The sequence below is a fragment of the Anas acuta genome, chromosome 4 (genome assembly GCF_963932015.1).
Source record: "Anas acuta chromosome 4, bAnaAcu1.1, whole genome shotgun sequence".
Classification (NCBI taxonomy): domain Eukaryota; kingdom Metazoa; phylum Chordata; class Aves; order Anseriformes; family Anatidae; genus Anas; species Anas acuta.
This window is the reverse complement of record NC_088982.1, coordinates 75,440,531-75,454,539: the sequence shown is the minus strand read 5'-3', so window position 1 is coordinate 75,454,539 and position 14,009 is coordinate 75,440,531.

Sequence of the window (14,009 nt, the reverse complement as noted above, 5' to 3'; positions counted from 1 at the left end):
CAGCCGACAAGGATTTATATCACACAAATAAAACCCATCAAAACTGGGCTGGCAAATTTGCTGGCAGTTTCAAATGAAAGCCAAGAATTAATTGGACATGGAGACAAACAACTTTTCCAGTCTGAAGACGAATTCCTGCAAGTCAAGGTTGAGTTACACTTAACATTGCCTAGAGGATTTTCATTTCTGGGAGTGCTTGCCTGGGACTGATAATAAAAACTATGGAGAATATCCTAGAGTTCTATTTTAGTGAGATTTTTACACTATGTCCATCACCATGGTAGCTAGTTGATATATATGAGCCATGGGGCTCTTCCAGTTCTGATAGCCCATTATTCATAATAATGATTCTCCCGGATTATATGCACATAGAAGCAAATCTTGCCTCCTCCTTGCAGCAAAACATCTTTTCCTGAATTGGGACTACTGACAGGAAAACAGATAAATCATCTGTTTGTTTTACTATCTGGCAATTCTGTGTAGAGATCTACTTGAATAAAACTGGTAACTTGTCAGACCTTTCTAAAACAAGAGAACTTGTGCTTTGTTTAGAGGATAAGTTCACCTCAGCAGACCTCTGGTTTAAAATTTTACCTTCTGGATAATTAAGAACAAAGTTGTGCTAAGATAGCTGTTTATTCCAAAAACATCCTAACAAATTCAAGATATTTAAGATCAATGTAGGATTGCATCCTAAACCTGACGGACCCTCACAGAACAATCTCTGCAAACAGTAGTCTGCAAAACTCCTGTAACTTCTTGATGAATTTTGCAAATGTTATTTGAAGGCATACATGAGCTGAAGAAAATGTTCAGCAGACATACCAATTGAAGAGAAGATAAACTAAACACTCTGCATTTCTAAGTGACATGTATCCCTAAAAAAATGCCATAAAAATACCTAAGAAATGTGGTTATACCAATCTTTCAGAGACGTGAGGCTGCAGGACAGGACTTTGAGCTGTGTTTCCTTTCATACAGCTCTTGATAGAGGAACTTTATAGAGAAGCCAAGCCAGTTGCAAAGGATGGGCTATATATAAATATCTGAAGCTCAGTGAACTGTGGTCTCTGGAATCTCTCTATAGAGATCTGCAAGTGAGCTGTATTTATAGAACATTTTTCCTATTTCCAGAGTGTATTACTGGCTTAGAAACCTCCCCCTTTCCCCCCATCCCCCCAAAAAAAAACAACAAAATCAGTGCAAATCATGGTATTTAGCCAAGAAAACAAATGAAAAGTGTATTCTGCAGAGCTCCCTGCTTTGTCAAGCTTTCCACTTCCGCAGCAAGACAGTAGTGTATGCTGTCTCTCTGCCCCCTGTACCTGCTGCAGGATGTCAGTTTGCATTTTAAAATCTGCAGCAAAGGAAGTACAGAATAAGGAATGTACAAGAAAAATGAGAAATGAAGTAGAAACAGACAAGTCACATCTGAACTAAAATTGTGAAATTATGGGAACCATCTATATGAAAAAAAACCAACAAATTTCTTTATTTAACAGAAATGAAATTATGGGAAAATTCAGACTGCCCTAAAATCTGAAGGGTGTAATGCTATTGCTAAGACAACAGTTTTAGCAAAATCTGTAAAATATAGATTCCCTTGGTGTTTTGTAATCCTGTAACTGTGCTTGCTAATATTACATGCTTTTAAATACCGCCTAGTTGTTTTTTTTTTTTTTGTTTTGTTTTGTTTTTGTTTTTGTTTTTCCCTAAGAAATACTTCTCCTTCTACTATTTCATAGCATTAAATTTTCAAAAACAAGCATCTTCCATGCCACTTACTTCCTTTACATCAAGATAGACACAGATGATGTGTCCAAATCATCCTCATCTCCTCCACTTACTGCCTTAATACGCCATTGCTGTGACGCTTTTAACAAATTCAGTACTTATGGAGCTGATGTGCTGGATCCACTGCCATTTTCCTCAAAGACTCAATATTCTGTTTATACTCACCTGTCTTTTGCATCCACCTTTTTTGTTTCAACTCGGGGTGATGAAGTAACTCAATAAAATGAAAAACAGTCCTTTTATTCTTCGTTGCATATTATCAAACTAAAAGTATTTATCATAAATAGCCTCACTGCACTGGACACATACTGTTTCCTTCATATTTGCATATTTTAAACAAACTTTATTGTTTCATTTCTACCTCTGGTTTGTGTTCCCACATATATGCAACATGCTTTGGTCTTTAGATGTTTCTGGGAGGATGTAGAAATCCCTCCAAACCAACTGGAAATTTGAAAACACACAATGCTCTTCAGAATAGAGCAGTATCTCCTTGTGTTCACGCTGGACAGTAAGTAGGTATTTATAAACTCATTCTACTGAAATAAGATTAAGGTAACAGTAATATATATTTTGTGTGAGATTCAGACTCACACAAGCGTTTGTTACTCTTTCCTGATATTAAATCCACTAGCCTACTATTAACTCCAGACTCTGTAGGAAAGAAATAAATTGGCACAAACTGAACTGGGATCTTTCATCCTCAAAACACAAGATTACAGAAGAAAGGATGCAAAAGCGGGAAGGAAATTACTACATAGTTTTACTGACCTCCCCCTAGGAAAAAAAACAGAGCACTGGACATTAAAATGCATGAAGATAAACAGAAAATATAAGTTTAAAATGAAGGCACCTCTTCACAATACAGCCATTAATACAGCCAACATTTCTTATGACCTGATTGGGAGTCCATCAGCATAATCATTCATGTAGCATAGGTTAATGGAGACTCCTGAAAAGAGCTCGAGGCTTGTAACTTTGCATCAACTAGTAATTCAAAAGATCCACCTACTTTATAAAAGCTGACTCATTGGCAAGGCTGCAGCTTCTGCTAATGAGGATGAAAGACAAAAAGAGAGAAAATTATCTAAAGATAAATGAGAAGTGTGGGCCAGAAGGAGAGAGAGAGAAAAGAAAAATGCTGGTTAAAGAAAAAAGATCTACCATGAAGTGAAATAAAACTATGGGAGAAAAGCAATTTAGCTTTATGAACAGCTGCCTCACAGAGGGTCAGGAATATGAGCAATTAAAATTAAACAAGTTGATTTTAATATGTCTTGCTAACTGTGATTGATCTTACAGAGTTGTTGTTGACTGTACATCAAGAAACAATTTAGGATCCAGTATAAAACAAAGTTTATAAGCCTTGTTTAATGGATTTTAGTACCTTAGGCAGTACAGTGGTGTAAAAATGATTAAAACGTGCCCTATCTCTGTGTAATCAATAAAGCTTCGCACTACAAGATTGGTTCATTTCCAGGGACTCCTCAGCATGCCTGGCCATGCTGTGTCTGTAGAATTCCAAATAAGTCATCTATCATTATTTCTATACACAGGACTCATTAGACATCTCATCCTTCAGCTTATTAACACTGAAGTCAGCCAAACAATCAAATCAAAAGGTCACCTTTTAACAAATACGCAGCCAGACCAAAACATACATCAAAACCTTAAGAGATATATGTCAAAATATAGTAGCAGGGATGGATAACAGACTGACATGAACTGCAAAGTGCCTACAAATGGCAAGTGGGTGAACTAAATCTGGTTTACCAGGGGAAGTCTAACAGGGTGGGTTAAGAAACGGGTCACACATCTTAATAGACATGAGAAGGAAACCCCACCTCTCTGGCCATCAGAACTCTTACACCACTGAAATGTCTTCACATTCTGTGAAATTTGATGTAAAATCGTTAAGATGTAGAGGATATGACAACCAGCTGTGGACTCATTTTTGCCTTTTTTTTTTTTTTTTCATTTAAACAAGGGTAGCTAAAAAAGTGATAACCAGGTTTATAAATTCTGTATCTAGAAAAGTGTATTTCCTGTTAGTCTTCTCCTTAACATGTTCTACAGTGCTTTTCACTGAAAAAGAGAAAGAATAGTGATACCAACTAGACCTAACGTCTTCAGCAGTAGTAACAATGAATGCTTGGGGAAGAGCATTAAGTGGCTGGCATGAAGGGATACTTCTTTGGATTGTTTCCAGACAAGCAAATTACATCCTGGACTTTATTTGCATTTGTGCTTGACAGATTTGCACACACTTGTCTTTCATAAATTTGTCGTGTTTTGAAAACAAACCTTCATTAATTGGCCTGTAAGGAACCACCTTACTAATGGTTTCATTTGTGGTCTGTTCTTTAAGCTCTTGTATGGGAAGAGATGATGGATGCTCATTTCCTTTTCACCCTCTCTGTGCTACTCACGGTTTTCCCTCAGTCTCTTTTCCAGGCTGAAGAGCATGAGGTACTTATTCATGTGGATTAAAAGCTGTTCCATATGTTTGATCATATCTGCAATCCATCTCTGAATATTTTCCAACCTTAATTTATTTCTTTGAAATAAAGAGCCTAGAACTGCACGTGAAGTTCAAGATGCAGGTACAACCTGGATTTATGTAGTTATGTCCTCTACTTTGCTTTCTCTTTTTTTTTTTGTCTTCCTCTGTAACTCCCAACATTCAATTTTTTGATGATTTTTAAGAATTGAGTGGGTATGTTCACAGAACCAGTTACTGTAATTCCAAGATCTCATTCCTGAAAGCTAATAATCATCTCAAACATTTTAGGTAAAGCTAGGAGTGCTTCTTCTAATGATCATGTAACATTAACCTACATGGAATTTCTTGATAATTCCATGCAAATTTGTATATATTTTTCTTCCAACTAGCATAACTAAAATAAACAATGCATTTCTCTTAAAGGTTTTGCACATATTTAAAAGCATAATGGAAATATTTTCCTTTTTGATGTTTCTCATCAAAGCCTGCCTGAATATTATCTTTAACTTTGATGTGATATGAAGACTGATTATTATTTTACCCATGTTGAAAAGGAAAACATATTTAAAATGATCTCTGTTACAGAAAAATATGTTCACTAAAGAACAATCTAAGTTTTCCAAATTCTAAACATCCATATTAAAATAAGATTTCTTGGGTAATTCATAAATTAACATATATTCGATAATGAAAATCTTTCAATATTTTGCTTTGGAGAAGGCCCACAGTAATGTAAATGTATCAGATATGAAGAAACTGGATTTGTCTCCGAAAGTGATTGATTTATTTGGCACAGAAACAGAAAAAAATCCTGGACCCCAAAATGGGTTTCTTCCTGGTTTTGTTAGCCTTCTTGTCATTTTGCTAGTCTTCCTGTACCTATGATGGCCTGCTACATTGCCAAAAAGTCTCCCGGCTGGAGAGCTGTGAAAAGCTCTCCAGCTTTCCAAATGGACTAGGAAGCAAAGTGCCTGTCAGTTTTCTTTTGAGGAGAAGATGACATGAAATTCGACTTAGTCCAGATACAATACTATCCACTAGGAAGCAGTGGATGAGATGCTTACATAGGCATTTATGGGGCAATGTATTCCTTAAGCAAAATATCTCTACTATGTTTTGCATACAGACCACTGCTAATGAATAAACATTGCCCACATAGATCAAATCAGATATGTGAATGCATTTCTAACACTGTATTGAGGCCATTAAAAAGCATATATTGAACTCTGATATTTTGGCACTATTTCTTTATTTTCTGTAAATATCTGACAAAATAGTATGGTACACAAGGTAGAGTTTACTATCATTTTCTGTTTTACTTCCATCATAATGCTTGTCTGCCACATAATCCCTAAGATAATGGTTATTTGCAATTTGATGAGATACAAAGAAAATGTAATTTTCACATTCCTATTTCTCCTCTTATATCTGAATATTAGGGAGCATATGCTGAGGTCATACTGAATTAACTTTTAATTAGAGCACCACATAACCACAATCCATGGGTTATCTGCTGTGCTATTTCCCAAAATAATGCTGGAAGAATTTTCATACCACAGTGAGTCCTGCACTGCAGTGGCAGCATTTTTATCATTGGCTGAGCCAGCTGACTTATAGCTAGCTTGGGAATGTTACATGGACTTGAGTTAGCATTAAAGACATACATTTGGATTCTGAACTGACAAGCTAGATTTTAAGTACTTTTTAAGTACCTGAGACAGATGAGGCAAATAAATTAGGAAGCTTTGGGAGAATTCACTAGAAGGATGCACTTTCATAGAGGTAATACAGACTGGACTTCCTGTACTCAATATTTAGATAGCACATATGATAGATACCACCCTCAGCAAGAAGAAATTCTTCTTAATGTCCCATCTAAATCTCACCTGGGGCAACTTGAGATCATTTCCTCACATCCTATCACCTGTCACCTGAGAGAAGAGATGGACACCTTCCTTGCTGCATCCTCCTTTCAGGCAGATTTAGAGGGTGATGGGGTCTCCCTTCAGCCTCCTCTTCTCCAGGCTGAAAAGCCCCAGTTCCTCCAGTTGCTCCTTATAACTCCCGTTTTCCAGTCCCTTCACCAGTTCCATTGCTCATCTCTGCATCTAAAGCATCTCAATATCCTAGTAGTGAGGTGCCCAAAACTGAACACAATATTCAAGGTGAGGTCTCACCAGCGCTGCTTATAAGGTGACAATCACTTCCCAGCCCTGGTGGCCACGCTACTGCTGATGCTGACCAGGATGCTGTTGGCCTTTTTGGCACATATATCTGTGTATTTGCACACACACACACATATAATCACTGTGTGCCAATGCCAACATACACATATTTTCTAACTGATTATACCATTTACTAAAAGTTTTATGCATAATGAAATGCCCTCTAGAATATTCAGTTTCCAAATACAAAAAAAGAAATAGGGATTAGATTTTAGGTGATGAGAAAGTTGTTTTTTTGAAGACAAAGTGACTTCCAAGTGACTAAAAGTCAAATTCTAATCGATTCTTTTTTTTGGAGGACTGGGGTAAAAGGAAATGTTTTATTGATACAACAACTAATATTACCACTAGATGAAAAGTTCATTTGTTCTTTCAAAAATCTCCTTTTTGTTGTTTCAAAAATTAAGAAAATAGTTGCAATCAGACCTCTGCTACTGTGTGATATACTGAGTTTCTATATGGGAAAAGAGTAGCAAGGAAACACTTAACCACTAAATAACCTATTACATCGATAAAGAACAAATGAAAACACCACTGACATCTGACTGAAGAAAAACACAAAGGATAAATTTTGCAGAAAAATTCCTTCAGATAGAGTTCTACTAGAGTCTGAAAAATCAATCAAACAAACAAAAATCCCACCTTTGATTTTCGAAGAAAATGTAGCTAGTACCACTATTGCCTTTGGTGTTTGGGATAGTAGCTATCATCAATAATACCTTTCTGCTGAAAAAATAAATAGAAAAACAAACAAACAAACAAACAAACAAACAAAAAAACTAGTTTAATAAACAGTGTTTGGAGTTCCTTCCAGCAGCTTTTTGCCTTTTTACAGGACAAGAATTGAGATCTAAGTCTGGGTTGGTTCACCTCCATCTGAGCTTAAACGCACATGAAAGACCCCAATTTTTCCTCTTTATTACTTATTTTATTCTTCCACTGTATCTCTTTCTTTTTTCTTTTTAATGAAGAGATCAAAATGAACTCTTCACATGTGACTGGAGGTCTGAATTCTAGATAAGGAACTAAATCTCTTCTTGGATAAATGCTTGCTTTGCTTTCCCATCAGTCAAAATATCTCTTCCATATCTGTTATATGCCAGACTAAACAACACCTGCTTCTACTTCCTATTTCTTCTGCTTTGAAAATGGTGAGATTTTTCATTACATAAAGAAAAGTTTCTGATATGAAGATGAATTACCTTTTAAATCAAGTAATCCAAAAATGAATTATCACCCTGTGCACCCTTTGGCATCCCAACCGCTCTTGTGTTCTTAGGCTTAGTCTGATTCTTTACTTTGTTCTGTATTTGTCACAGATCAAGTTATTTTTCTAACTGAAAGCTCTGAGATATCATCCTGCTTACTGTGCCACAACTTTTGTTTTTCACAGCTGCAGATTTTGCTTTACCAGACTTAGCTCTCAACTGTACTTTTATCAGAACATTCATCAAATATTATTGTCTGGACTGGTATGCAAAAAGCTTCGGTTTCTTGAGATAATTCATAATACTGAAATAGATCCTGATGAGAAATATATCAGAAGTAGATGTTTTTGAGACCTTATACCTCCAGTTTGTAGGAGAACTGGTTGAGTATTTTTCTACAATTACTGTAATCTGTATAAAATCACACATAACAAGCACTGATAAGACAGAACACAAAGATAAAAAGATTTAAATATGGAAAACTTGTTGGCCTGGACAAGCAACTCTTTCATGCTAGCCCATTAGGCAGCTTTAATGATAAATGAAATTTTTGAAGAGGAGAAGGAAAAGCTGAAGTTCACACAGTAAAGCATGGGATTCTTCCAGAAAATCTAGCTCAATGCAAAGAATTTATCTTTGATTACCTATTTATTCTTTATGCCTTTACTCAGACTTTTGGCTACCACTGTTACTTAGAAATCCAGGCATAATTAAGATTTCAACAACTTTTTAATAATAATCCCCTGTGAGAAAAGAGAAACTTATTTCTGACCCTTACTGTAATCACTCTTCTCCATGAGCTAGCTCCTCTCAGTTTCATGAAAGTGTGACAGGTACATTAGAAGCTACAAAGCTCCTTGAAGCTTATTCTAAGGTTAATATCACCATTTGAAAATTTAACTCAAAAATGTTTTATGTCAAAGTATTTCCTGAAATTGTGTCACAGATGCATACCTTCGCTTAAAATCATGTAAAAAAATCTCTAATCTTCAAAAGTTCCCCCAAAGTTACTGAGATTAGTATGTTTGTTAGTAAGAGTCTCATATCTCATTTTGCATTTCTCTATCTTCATCCCTTAAATTAAATATACTCCTATGTCCCTAGTTTTTCTATTTTTGTTAATTATACATAAACACATTGCAACGTCCTTTTCATGTAAAATCATTCTTATGTTCAGAATTTAAAGGCAATTACATTTGCAATTTCACTGGCTTTAGAATAACCATGGAAACTGATCCATTAATATAGGTTTATATCTGCTTTGGAGGAAGAGGGAATGTTAAATGTTATGTAGACAAACTGTAGTACTGGCCAAGCAGTGACTAAAAATATACAACAGAAATTAAAATGTCATAAACATTAACATGTAGAGTGCTATTTTTGGCCTAAACCTGCACATGTCCTGTTACATTTAGCAGGACTAAAGCCCTCCTCTGTACAAACATATGACATGTACTCCAGTGAGCAGCATTTCCAGCCAATGTTTTCACACATCTCCATTTAGTGAACTACGCTTTGCAAGTTATGGCCTTAAAAAGCGAAGAAATAAGAGAAATAAATTCAGAAAATAAAGAGTTAATATTCATCTATTTCTCGCTTAACTTACATAAAACAAAAAATTGTTGGCAAAGTAAGGCCTCAACTCATCTACTTGGCAAGCTTATGCGTTTTTTAATGAAGGAGCTCTCTCATTTACAAGGATATTGAGAAACTTGCCAACTCTCTGTGGGAGGTCTGTTCATTCTTTCATCAGAACTTTGGAGAAGCATTATTTTAAATTTCTTTAACTCTCTTTCAGAAGAACTGCAACTGTATTGCTGTTAGACACTTACAATGAATCTTTCAGCACTGATGCACTTTGCTGAAGTAGGAGCTCTTCCATTAACTATTTGCAGAGAAAAGAATCTATACTGACAAATTGCAGGGTTGTTTCTCTTAATTAAATATACCTTTTAAAGTAATTAGCCTTGATTGCATGAAATATTCAAAACAAAAAGCTGTAACAGTTTGTATTCCAAGAGCACCTTCCAACAAGAAGTGGTTAACTAAGTAGTTAATTAAAATTATTAGTAATGTTTTATGTAATTCAAGAAGAGATGGATATATTTTTATTTATTTCATACACAAGATTTCATGCTAGTACTTTTTACCTACATACATTTTTAATCTCTTCTTTTAAGAAATACATTCCTTATGTAAATAACATTTAAATCCTGTTGCCAATAAGAAACTTAAAACCGAAATGTTCCTTAAGGATTTCTGTCATCTTAGGGTATCTTCTGTAGATACTTTTCCAGCATACAAGCATTAGCATATGTAAGAGCATTAAAAATATAAGCTGGCCACTAGCCACTTGAAAAATCAGTTCAAATCAGAGCTCACAGCTATTTTTATTTGTCCAAATGCAGATGGTGCTGTGAAGTTCCCCGAGACTATAAAGTACTATAAAGTACAGTTCCAAAGCAGTAATCTTATATCTGTTTCAAACCAGACAGTTTCCCCCTAAGGACAGTTCAAATAACAAAGCTGCTGGACTTCCAGGCCTTTACCTGCACCCTCCTCTGACATCCCACTTAGTTTGGTCTGGAAGTGGGCAAGCCATGCTGCTGAGAGTCTGAGATTTGCACCTGCCTGAGAGGCATCAACATTTTCAGAATATTGTGGGGCTCAAGCTACACCTTGGTCCTCCCTCATCATACTGTGACAAGCTCATTAAATGGAGACCCTCATGGTGGACAATCCTCCAATGGGTCACCTAACCAAGATTTCTATGATAGATAGGCACATTACCCACCCAAATAAAAGCACACATTCGAACATTGGCCAGGATGCTGAGCCAGGCGAATTTAATTGAAAGTAATGCCAACTGCTGAAGTGAGAATTAAAGGCAAGAAATAAGTTTGAATAGAGTTTGCAGTGAGGATACCAGAATTGTGGCAGAAAATGCCAACTATCTTAAATAACAGGACTCACCATGGGGCAGCTTTTTGGATCTGAAGATCTGTGTCTGCCTAAGCCACAGCCAGTAAACCTACACCTAAATGGAAGACAAAGGCCTAAGAATGCAGAAATTGCTGATGTGATTACAACAGAAGTAGGGAAAATGAACTGTTGTTTTGGTTCAGCAAATACAGTAATGTAAATTTCAAAGATAAAGGTGTCACAGCAGTACTACAAAACACAAAATATGGATTTTCTTATAGGCCAACCAACTCCACTGTGACACCATTCAGATTAGACAGGCTTTGCATGTCCTTTGGTACAGCCATCTTCTGCATACGCTTACAGAAAATTTCTTCGGAATTTTCATAGAAGAAAGTGATTTGAACATTGGATCAAAATAGAACTTGGTTTCAAGAACACGTTTGGCTTCAAGCTATTTTCACTTATGACTCTTCCATTTTCTAACATCAGTTAAAAATCATATCTGATGCTATCCACAGTGGACACCATTGTTGACTCATAATACCTTCTGTATTTAGCAGAGATGCCAGTTTTTATACATAATGTTGTATTGACTCAGTGGATATTTTCCTTTTCTATGTCTACATTAAAAGCATGCACAATTAAAATGGGCTTTCCAAACTGATGATAACATTTTGGGAGCAATTTCATTAACAGATAACAAAGACAATTCTGTGAGGAATTAAAGCAAAATGAAACTGAAAACATTATTCAGCTAATTGAGAACTACTTAATTACACTCATTTTGCTTGAAAAAAAAAAAAAAAAGGTACCAAATAGCATTAAGTTCTTATATGAAAGATATGAAGGACAAATGATACACATTCAATTAAATTTCAGATTAGAATAGGCTACTTTATATAGGCTACTGAACAATTTAATCAGCTAATTTATAAAGTCATTAGATGCAATAAAAACAGCTGCTTATACTGTCATGAAATCAAGACTGCCTACACCATTAAACTCCTCATATATAAAATTATACACATTACTGAAACAATAAAACAGATAAGCAAGAGAGTTAAAATGTATATGTCCAATACTTACCTGACATTTTTAATGTTTAATGTAGCTCATTAATGATTGATTTCTCCACTTAATGTGGTCATTTCACTGAATTTACACAGAAAAAAAATTGCAGGTGCCAACTCAACATAATTTTTCTTGCAGAATCTCCACTTGGTGCTCATTGCCACGCTCTGTTGTGTTAAGAGCTCCAAGCACAAAACACACTTCTCAGAGGCAGATTTCATGAAATAGCAGCAAGGGAGGAATGATGCTGTTTTATGTGTAAGTAATAGCCTCCAAAGATGGTGGAGAGATGGAAAACGTTGGAAGTGCTTATTGCAGCAATTCTCAAACTTGTTCAGCTTATTTCAGTGCTTTACCCCCACCCATATTTTTCCTGTGGAGGTACAGAACCCAGTGGATAGCCTAGAGACAACGAGGTCACTCTTCATGGCAGAACAGTTTCTTGAACCATAGACCATTAGCACCAGGGACAACGAACTGCAAGATTAACCAAAGTAACTGTGACTCTGAGGCCAAAGACTGAAAATCCTTGGCATGGCAGAACTAACTTACCTTAGTAATTCCAGTTATACATGTATGAGCACATGGTTCTACTTGCATTTCTAGAAATGTAATATTTACTCTCCAGGAAAAAAGCTGGTTAGTGGCAGCATGAATCTGACTGCAAGACAGTAAATACTTTTTCATCTTCATTCTGTTCATTTTACTAATAGGCCACGAGAGTGATGCTGAAAGCTTCCACTGTTTATAGTGGCTTTTTAGCAGTTAAATTAGGTAACTTAGGTCTTTTATGAGCAAGTGGAGTCCAAAGAAAGTTTGTTTGATGCTAACTTGCATCATTAACAATGTAAAAACTCAGCCACTCCTGCTCTGAGCCTTAGTAGTCTTGAAGTGTTCATGAATTAAACTTTTCACAGGTATGGCAGAGACTACTGAACTATGTGAACTTCTTTTCTCTAATTATCTGCTGTAGAGTCTACAATAAATACATTTTAAGATGGTCTGAACAGTAATATCATTTTTATCACAGAAAGAGTACCATACCAGGATTAACTGAGGGTTTGGCAGGAAAAGATGATACCTACTTCACACTTCCACAATTAAATGTAAATTAATGCACTTAAAAACTGACTATGTGCAGCTTCAAATCACATGAGTGCACACGTTTCCATACCCATACCGTTTAGGACAGGATGTTTTTGTAGATAGTGATTCAATTTCCACTCTGAGAGGTAAATAAAAGTAATATCAAAGCCTTTATTCCACAGAATGACTGACACTAACATAGTGGTTACAACAGCCAGAGAGAGAATATTAATGAATTGAAAGACACTGCACTGCCCCTTCTGATACTTTCTTTATAGGAAGAAATATGGCCTGCTATACTTTGTTGCAAAACCTAAATTTTTTCTCCAGGATGTACATATCGATTTTTTTGAAGTCTGATTATCAGTAGGTGAAAAAGCCCTGCACAACGGATGATTTATGCTCTCAATGTTGTAGCAGTTACCCATAATAATTACATTTATTATTCTGTATCATCAACTGTAGTTCCTAGATTTGTGCTAGGGGTATCATAGAATTACAGAACTGTTTTAATGAAACAGATTAAGCAAATATTGTAAAACTAACCTGAATGTCCATCCTTGAAGTGCCATGCATTCTAACTCTGCTGTCCACAGCAGCTGATCTTTCACTTTGTGTTCTCAGTTCTTAAAAAGAGAGAGAATAACATTTATTACACATTCTCTAGTTATTAAGCCAGAAATACTTTTTTTAGTTCCATCAAGTAATGTTATTTTACATAACAAGTCACGTGGTTAAAACTATAAACTGACTATAGAAAACTTTCTGTACAGCTTAGCTGTTAAGCCGAAAGCCCTACAAGTCTTATAAAATATCTTGCACAAGAGGAAATTACTTATTAAATGATTTCCTTGAAGGAAACTTCTAATTTGTGTTCGTTTTGTTTGGAACAAATTGGGAAGTTAGAGAAAAAAATTACCTTTCTGTAGGGTTTGCCTATATGTAGTGAAAGACTTTTTAAATCACAGTCACAGCAAGATATTGGGATACCCAGTAATTTTAGGGACTTCTAAGTTTTACATGGGCTCAAATTCTCTTAATTTCCACTGTTACTACTTTTTTTTTTTTTTTTTTTTTTTTTTTTTTAAATCTGGCCGGATTAACATAGCAACAATAATTGATTCAAGTAATGATTATAAACAGTAATTAAAAATTACTCAACAGATGCCAGTTCTCAGTTTCCACACCTAATATGTC